General features: G+C 36.5%; 1 long non-coding RNA gene across 1 annotated transcript; it reads left to right on the top strand.

The window, feature by feature from the left end:
• Positions 1–3,637: 3,637 nt before the first annotated feature.
• LOC138102584 (uncharacterized) lies at positions 3,638–7,640 on the top strand. The gene is made up of 2 exons (XR_011147442.1): positions 3,638–3,779; positions 7,425–7,640. It is a non-coding gene; the product is annotated as an uncharacterized lncRNA (long non-coding RNA).
• Positions 7,641–10,015: the final 2,375 nt, after the last annotated feature.

Below are 10,015 nucleotides of genomic sequence, written 5' to 3' on the forward strand. Positions count from 1 at the left end.
TTTCTAATGCCTTTCTTTCTAAATGTTTCACAAGTGGAACAGCTAGATTCTAATTTTTTGGCAGTAATTTTGAAATTCCCTGGAACAACAGGAATAAAGGGAAGGACTTGAGAATGAGAATGGAGCTAGAAAAGATAATGAGAATGACACCACACTGCCAACATTCAACTGCAAGGTGGTGACAGAGCAGCATGACAAAGATGTAAAAAGAAAAAAATATCAGAGGGGAGGAAAATATAAAAAGTCGGTATCTCAGATATTTTATCACTGTCATTTAACATAGTCTCTCTTCCCTGATTCTTGTTGACTAACTTCTGTTGACTTCAGGGGCCTTGTGCTTTTTTGGTTCTGGTTTTTCGGGGTTTCTTTTTTGTTCCTCATCAATGTATCAGCAGCTTTGTTCTCAGCTAAATTGCTAAATTAAATGACGACATGTCAGGTAGTTATCTACTCCTATGCACATATATCATTGAGATAACAAAGAAACACTTCCAGTACGTTTGCCCCAAGTCATGCCCTTCCCTGCTCCTTTTAGTCAGGGAAATCTGAGCTGGGATTCAATTAATCAGATTCAGCTTTGATTTGTCCTCACATGAAGTTTGAACCTAAAGCTTTTATTCAAGTCTTGCTCTATTGACACCTGTCTCAGCTCCTGACCGCTCCTTTCAAGCCCCATCTCATTTTCAACAGCCTCAACAGGCAAAGATCTCTGCCCATCAGAAAGTGTGGCGTTCCCCAGCTCCTCAGGAACCCCTGGCTATTTATGATGCCTGTGGCTCAAATGATTGTACCTCTTAATAATCTCTTTCTGGATGGTCAAGGAGCTTCCAATCCCTACTTTAGACAGAAGACAATGCTTTACTTTTATGCCCCTTAACCCATAATGTGGAGTTCCAAGTGGAATTAAATTACTTCCAGTCCTGTAAATTTCAGCTTGGGTAGTATTTCTTGCTTTCACTCTCCGCAAATCCTGAAAGGTTGGTTACAAGAAGTTTTGTTGCCACGTGTTCCGGCGAAGTGGCATGGGGCTGAAAAAGTTATACACCTGCACGATTTAGTGACATAAGTACACAGATGACAGATCAGGATTACTGCATTTTAAATCACAGCACTTTTAGGGAGTTTTGGATTTGCCAGAATGTTATCATTAGCAGAAGACAGCATTTCTGGATTCAGGACAGTAATGGCTATGAAGATGAGGAGAAGCCTCAGGTGATAATCAGCACTGACAGAGAGGTGGTAAGCTACCTCTCAAATCCCAGTCCTAGATCTCACAGGAAAAAATTGTCACTTATCACCTGTACCCAATGTGGACTAAACAAACAAAAGATATGCAGAGTAGAGCACTACCTAGCTGACAATGTCAGGGAGGGAACAGAAGAAATAAACATGACAAATAAATTAGCAGCTGAATCAAAGAATATTAAAAAAAACCCAAAAAAAAGCAGTTTAATATATTGCAGTTAATTATAGTAAGAAACAGATCCTTATTTTGCAATATACTTCAGTAGTTCTGATGCATGTAGATCACCAAATGTTTACACAAATAACAGCAACAAACAAGGTCATGAACATATTGCCTTCTGCATAGAGTGTGAAAAAATATAACCAAAGCAAAAAGAAAAATTTCACAAAAATACACAACAGTATTTTTGGGAGATAAGAGCTTGAAGTATATGCTAGTCTTCAAAACTGTGGTATTAATTGCATGTCTGTAAATCACCTTTAATTAGTACAGTTATTTAATTTTACAAGCATTCTGCGCTTGTAAAAGTACGTAGTCATGTACATGATATCAGTTCTCCTCTGATAACTTTAATTTCATGTAAGTGTTTCAAAGGTATTCTTTTTTTTTAAGGGGGTGGGGCAGGGGACAGGAATGAAAATAAAATTCAGATTCAAGATACCCTCTGGTTCCCTAGAACAGTAGAACAAGAAAGAAAAAAAAAGGAAAATGTTCCAGTTTCACAATATTGATGCTTTTCCATTTTCTTTCATCTTCTTATTAGAAAACTGAGAAAGGGATGAGCAAAGAGGTCCCTCTTTTCCTACTGGAGAGCTGTAAGTAGTCAATCTCTCTGACTTGGTATCCCATCTTCATTCATTAGCAAATAGCAAAGGGGTGCAAGAGTCTCAGGCACTATCTGAATCAAGAAAACACCCAGTCCCTCAGATTCCTGCAATGTTTTTCTAAATGGTATGGTAAATCTGAATTAGAGTACTCTAGTAACTGCTGCTACTACATTTACTAAAATTTTATTTTAAATCTTTTCTGAAAAAATTTCTTCTCAAAGTATCTTTACATAATCACATGAACATCACAGGATTCTGACTTCTTTACTTAAAACAGAGAGCAAAAAGAATTTTATTTTCCTAGGCCTAGGAATCAAAATAAATACATGACACTGGTTCAAATAAAAAGGAAAAAAAAGAACTAGAAGACACCAGAAAGGGGCTCATGTCCAAAAATTTATTCGTATTTAAATAACAACACAAAGTTTCAAAATCAAGGTTGCTTTACACACAAGCTTGTACTTACAGATTCTAGTTTACAGGTCTTTTTCTTTTCCCTCCAGTTTATGTCGAGATCTTTAACATGACATTTCAAAACTGTGCTTTACCAGAGAAAACTAATCAAAATAATTCAGTCATTTCTGAAAAAAAGGGTAGGAAATAATATGCTGTTTTGCCTAGTACCTTGTCACGGCTGACCTCTAACATTTCCCTGGAAGATCTCATTTATCTTGGATTATAGGCCAAAGAGCTTTCCCTTGATTTTCAATGTTCCTCTTTAGTAAAAGTGATTAACTTATGTGTGTGAAAATATGAAAGCAGGTTCATCACATAAACAGCCAGGACCTCGAGGAAAGACTGGAAACATAGCTGCTAAAAAAAACCTTAAAAGTGTAAAATAAGCAAATGGCCATTTTAAATGGACCTGAAAATCCTTCCCCAGACTGTTTTTCAAGGTGTTGTTCACATGTTGGCTGCCAGGTTAACTGAGGGGGCTGAGAACTGACACACGTCCAGGAAATTTTCCAAGATTTACCTCAGTCTTCTGTAAACATTGATCTCTCCCTCCCCCCACTTCCAGTGCTCATTATTTTCCCCCAAAAGGAGATATAAGCTTATGCCAGACATAACCAAAATGACACAAAACCTTTTTCCCCCTTTTTCATCCTAACTGAGGTCGGAATTAAAAAACAGAAATGCAGGAAATGGGACAGGAACTTTGTCTCATTTTTCTTGTTTGCTTGTTTATAGAAGTAAAAATTGTCAGCATGTACAGTTGGTGCTACTGATGACACTGAAAATCTGACAAAAACTATGTTTTGGGGAAGACAGTGCCCTCTAGATACAGGGATGAAATTTTATTTTAGATTATGTAGCATGTTTTGCTTGAACTTCACCTTCTGCTCCTCAGTGGCATGGTTTGCCTGAGGCTTACCCTCTGTTCCTTCCTGTGCAAGGTACCTGATATTCCAGAGCAACTAAAAAAGCTTAGGCACTTGGATCTCTCTGCTGAATTCCTCCTTAAAAACAAAATAAATTTAAAAAAAAAACAAAATCACAGTTCACACAGCCACAGAGAAAAAAAAAAATCCCTTCTACAAGTGGTGAAGAGTCAAATAAGGTTTTCCTCTCAAATGAAGCTGGAAGCTTTTGTGGAGCATGCAGTGTGTAGGCAAAGGCACTGGGGATAAGAAGTGAAGAGCTGCTCTCTGCATGCCTGAGAAAGCTGGATGATTTGAATGCAAAGATAACAAACATTTGTCTTGGTAAGTAGCATGGGACGGAATTAAGTGCTGTTGGATAACTACCTTTGAGAATAAAGAGCATGTAGAGATGCTCCTTTATTTTTTTCCTTTTAATTATAAGCTGTAGGTCATTAAATCTTATCATACTCCTACACATTCAATTCTTAATGTAACTTGAATGTAATTGCCTGTTGTACCAAAGCAGATTGGAAGTTAGTCTTCTTTCTTTAGCAAATTTTTATTGCAGGAGCAGAGGAACTAGACAATATGGTTTGAGGGTATAATTTGCATGCATTATATCAGATGCCAAATTCCATTTCCTGGGGGGGGAAAGAAAGAAAAAAAATCAGAAACTGGACCCAGACACTGCTACTGCTGTGTCACTGCCATATTTCTTCACTGTAATCTGCCACGAGCATATATATATATATATATATATATATATATATAAGGCAAAACCCATCACATGCTGTACACATGAACTTATAATGCTGTTCTTGTAAAGCATTTTAGCTATTGACGTATTCCTGAATCCTAGGGCCAGAATGGATTTAATTTCCTGCACCAGATGAACATTGGCATCGGCTTTTGACCAAAAAAAAAAAGGCGTTTTCAATTTTCCTCTCTGAGTGCAATGATCATTAAGTGATAAGACATGTGGCTTCCTATAGCCTGGAAAATTTGAAAATTTCAGTCCACATAGCTCAGAATCTTCTGAATAGGGCTTGTTTCAAGTTATCCTAAAATTTTGAAAGGGCAGTAACTCCAGAATTTACTCTGCTGTTTGAAATTCCCTTTCCCACTCCTAGACTGGCTAATGTGCAGTTAGATTAAAATGAAGGGAAAGGCATCTCTCAGGCAATCTCATTAAAAAGTGAATTGCAACAAAGATGCTTCAGATAAAAGAAGACTAAGAAATAGGTGTACCAGATGGTTCTGTATACATATATAAATATATATGTATATATACATGTATGTATGTATATATATATATATATATAAATACTCAGGCAGTCTATAAGGTTCATAATTATTGGTCCACAAATGATACCACGTAAGGATGTAATTAGAAATTAATCTTATAAGAATTTTTAGAAGGGAATACAGTGTTTTGGAATTTTGGGGGAATGAAGGTGAAGGTTTATGACACATGCAGATGGAAAAGGATTACAGTTTTCCTGGCTAGGGAATAGTGGCTGCCGTAGGTGAACCTCCAGCTCATCCATACAGACCTTAGTTACCCAGTTTGGAAGAGTGGCTCAGGACACAAAACTGGAAAGGGAAAAACAGAAAGGAAGGAGTAATATTCAGAAGGGTTTTTCTGCCCTTAAATGCACTGAGAGAACAAAAGCAGATACACTGGAAGAAAAAATCAACTGCCAAAAAAAAAAAAATCCTTCTATAATGGTCCATGCAAGAAAAGTTGGATAGTTTTAAATCGGGAATACAGTCCAGAAGTTTGATAAAACCATTGAAGATAGACAATAGAGAGATACGGTAGGAAAAAAAATGAGCTGTACAATGAACACATGAACAGCTCCAAAATCTAAATGGGATCTTAAAAAGACAAAGAATGAAAACTAAGATTACAGCACAGTCACATTAGGTTTAATCTGAAAGACTAGGATGTAATGGAGAGGAGGAACAGAAAATCAAGGACAAATACTAAGAAACAACAGAAGCAAGCAAGAAAGGAAAAGGAAAACACAGGTGCACTCCTTGGAGAAAGGAGAAAAAAAAATGAGGACCGTGAAAAAAGCCAAATGTATTCAGAACCCTCTTAGTAGCTTAGGGGTTTTTTACATCAGAATAAGGAAAACACAGATCAAAGGATATGTGGTTGGATTAAACTCATTCAGGTCAGAGGATCTGGTGATATTTATTTTGATACAATTTCTGAATTATTGATGATCATATGTGAGAAGTAATGGGAAACAAATGAGCCTGGAGAATTGAAAAAGGGCATAGATACTATTTGTCTTCAAAAAATGGTTAAAAAGAGGACAAACTGTCTTAAGTTTAATACCCTGGGAGATATCTCAGCAAATTACTAAAAAATTGGTATGTAAATACTTTGGGGATTAGAGCATGGATCTATTCATGCCACGTGATATCAAACCAATTTTATCTCTTTCTTTGAAAAGGTCATTTAAGCTACCATAAAAGTAACACAACAACTGTAATGGAATTCGAATTTTGTTGGACTCCCACATGAGATTTAAAGAAAGAGAGTATGTTGCAAATAAACCCACTTTGAATGCAGAATTAATGTAGTTGAAAAATCTTTAGGGAAAAAAAAGAAAGAAACCAACAAAAACCAACAAACTCTGCTGTAAATATTAGCAGTTAAACTTTGGAGAATTCTTCACAATTTAGACAAATGCAAAGTGTTTGGGAAGTTATAAAAGAATGTCAATACCCTTATTTTCTTAATATATTTATAAACATATAATTCTATTCTTTAGTGTCGTCTTTATTTAAAATTTGGGTTGCATCTTAGCTGTTTTTATTTTCTCTCTACACACTTACAGTATGTGTGTATATGCATACTTACAGTGTGTAGATATAAAATAAGACCTATCTGCCCTGGAAAAAGTTCTACTTTTCTGCATTGTCTCTTTCTGGCCCTTGCTAAAGCAGTCTTGATGCAGCCAGGATGAATATGCAAGTTAATTTTCAATTATGCAGGGATCTTTTGGAACTGTTCATATTCCACATAACTTCCATCTCATCTGAAATGCCAGATTTTTCACTATTTTCTTGTGAGATTCCTCCTGCTAATTCCTTAGTTGCACTGAAGGCCATTTATCCTGCATCCTACTGTAATCACAAACACCTCTCCTGAAAATAAATGAGTGCTTACATTCCATCCTCACTCTCACATAAATTCCCTTCTCTCTTTTGCATTGTCCATCAGCTCTGATCTGACAGGTGGATGCCCCTCAGCCACATTCCCCCATCATCTGAAAGACACACTTATCTCCATCCAGATGTATTGCCCAAAGATTTTTGGGGATTGTTTTGTTTTCCAGTGGGTGTTTACTCATCTGATAACTCCCAGCACACATTCATTCTTACTAATGTTGATTTTGGACATTTCCAGTCCTTGCTCCATTATCTTTTGCTTCCTAAGCAGCAAACCTAAGAATGAAACATCACCTTTCCTCTCTCCTGTTCCATCACTGAAAGGGATTCAAAACCTTGAGGCTCACATCTTTCAGGCTAAACACAGTTTGTGTCTAAATTAGCACGTAATTAATGCAGCAGGACCAGATAAAAAGAGCAAACCTGGCTCATTTCAGGATTTAGAGAGGTGGAACTAGATGATGGAACTAGTCTTTAATGTTCCTTCCAACCCAAACCATTCCGTGGTTCTATGTTTCCTGTTATTTATTCTACTATTTTGTCATTTCTATATTAACTAAGTTCTTCTCAAAAATGCATTTCCTTTTTGATCGGTATATACTTAGCTTTGAGGTTAAACCCTCAAAAAATTAAACCTTCAGTCTCTAAGGAAAACTTTCTTCTTTAAAAAAAACCCCCAAACCTAACATGAAGGAGCAGTAACAATGTCTTTTGGAAATTTCTACTTGGAATTTATTTTATTTTACATACCAAAATAATGCTCTGCATCAAATTTCACTTCTTATTTTCTTTCTTTTTTAGCTGTGCTTTGAAAGGAGTTGACAGATGTGGATTAAAAATCTTTATCATTTGGACCATCACCAATGCTCACGTCTGCATGATGAGGACCTCAGATCCTTTCCTCAGAAAGGCAAACTTATGAACATAAATTTTAACATTTCCACTCTAATATTTACTTTGAATGTTAGCCTCAATAAGATCCCAGAGATGTCATAAATAAAGAACTGCTCATGAATATTTTTTTTTCCCAATTATTCCACTCTGCTTGAGCAACATCAAAGTAGATTTGAGCTGGAATTTTCATTTACAGGGGCTCAAAACATGTAAAAATATGCATCATGGTAAGTGGTCCTTCCTCTGACAAGTGGACTATTTCCAGGAACAAGAAGTCAGATTTTGTCACATAAATATATCGTAAAGCAAGGATGCAGCAAAGGTGTTGGCAATAGCAATATTTAATCAGCAACTCATTCAAGTACAGCTGAAGATGGAAAATGCATAGCAGCCTTTCCAATATAAATTTTCTGCTTCTCCTATGCCTACAAGACTATATTTGATGCCACCAGCTTTACTTTTTTTTTTCCATTAGTTCTGCCAAAATTTTGTTTTCAACACAATCTTTCTCCTCCGTTCTTGAGCCTTTTGGTGATTCTCCACCAAAAGAACCCCAACAAATTTTAAGTCAAATTTTCTTATTAATTTCTTTGAAGTGCCAAAAAAAAGTGAATTGTCCTGGCTCCTGTTTGTATTGTACATTCTATTGCAAAATGCTTTTATTTTTACAGGGAAATGTTGGATTTCACCCTAAAGATTCCACCTACTCATGTGCCAATTTCTACTGACAAGGGAGCAAATCCATTGATTTCATTTATGACAATTTTTGAGGTTTTCTTTCCCTGGCTTCTAAGACAGTTTTAAAGGACAACTGAAAAGAAATACATCTGGGGAAAGAGCAGCTGGCAAATCTCCCTGGCTGAAGACAATCAAGTGCCTGTTACTCTGACAGAAGAATTTTAGTTTATTCTTGAAAAGTGAAAACGGTACCATAAATCTGAAGGGAAGACCTGTTTACGTCTTAGTAGTCCCTGGAGTTGTTAAAAATGTGTTGTTAGCTAAGAATTGTCTATAAATTAATCGCTATAATTTCACAGAATATTCTGTGTACTGATTACAGAAAATGGCTAAAAGAGAGGCAAACTTCCTCTTCTTCTAGAAAAAATATTCTTGTAGTAGTAGTATTTATAATAGACACCGCAGCAATATATAGTTTTGAATTCCACTTTAAAATTCATAAGCACTTATAGCTACTCTGAACAGTCACAGATTGAATAGAAATTGTATCCCATTTGAAATTAATGGATATTTCAGCCTAAAATGAATGATTTAGTGAGATATATTATTGTTGGACAGTATTTTCATTATGAAACTCTCTACAGTCAACAAATATCATGCAGCAAACATGCCTAATACCTTTACTTGCACTGTTCCTATGAGTAAGGATTAGAAGAGTCTTACACAGCAGCAAAACAAATCTAAATACAGATCACCTTTCTCTTCACTTCCATCCTGTTATCGCACGTATCCAGCTCACAAACTTTTCCCATCTTCTATATGTCAGCAGCCACAAACTGCCCAGGGACTGCAGGGCATACAACCATATCACCAGAAATACAGAATCATTCCAAGAGCATTCCATAGGCAGGATAACAGGGATTTCAAAGCCCCTTGTACTCACCTCCTGCATCTTCTCCCTAAATAGCTCCTGTGCATGGAACCTCTCTGCAAAACCACAACAAAGCCTGATCTCAGACGGTTTGATTAACTCTTAAAAATAACCATTGTGCAGAATATGAGAGGAAAATATGTGGGTTTTTTAGGTGTACACAAGCCTCTGAGCAAGCTGGAGGACAGTGGGGAATGATGGAGGGAGTACTCTGAAAAATAAAAATTAAGAAACGTGTGAAGCTTTGCTCTCAGAAAGAAATGTATTTCTTAGCTACAGGAACAGATAACAACAAAACTTCCTTTCAGATTCTTTTTCAGGTGATTTTGTCATATAATTAAGAGAACCAATTTTCCTGGGCTTGATGACTGATATAACAGTAGATTGTTGTTGGCCACTTGATTAGCAACTTGTTTATATTAGTGAAGGGAAAAATATCCAAATAGGCAGAGTGGTAGAAGAGGAGACAATTACAATAAAGGAAATAAGCCTCCCTGCATAAGCTGCATTTAGATGTTTTGAGGCACACATGGAAATGAAAACTGGCATTCAGTTTCTCCCTTTTATATTGCCTTTATTTCAGTCCTACCAAGTTTTTAGCATTTCCTTTAAATTCACCTCTGTTGTGTCAGCAGGGGCTCTTCTTTCTAAGGAATATATTATTCTGGACAATTCATGGCATTAGAATCCCAAACCACAGAGATAAACTGAAGAAATAACCCAGTCTGGGTGCAGAGCAAGGAGAGAAAAAGGGAGAAGTGGGCTCACACACAAGAAATTTTTTCCCAGGAAAGACCCTAATTCCATGGCCATTGTTTTGACCTTGTAATGTTAACAGAAGGGGTTCAAAAAGGCTCCAGAATTTCCATGTTCCAGAAATGTGACTTGC

The sequence above is a fragment of the Aphelocoma coerulescens genome, unplaced genomic scaffold (genome assembly GCF_041296385.1).
Source record: "Aphelocoma coerulescens isolate FSJ_1873_10779 unplaced genomic scaffold, UR_Acoe_1.0 HiC_scaffold_87, whole genome shotgun sequence".
Taxonomy (NCBI): domain Eukaryota; kingdom Metazoa; phylum Chordata; class Aves; order Passeriformes; family Corvidae; genus Aphelocoma; species Aphelocoma coerulescens.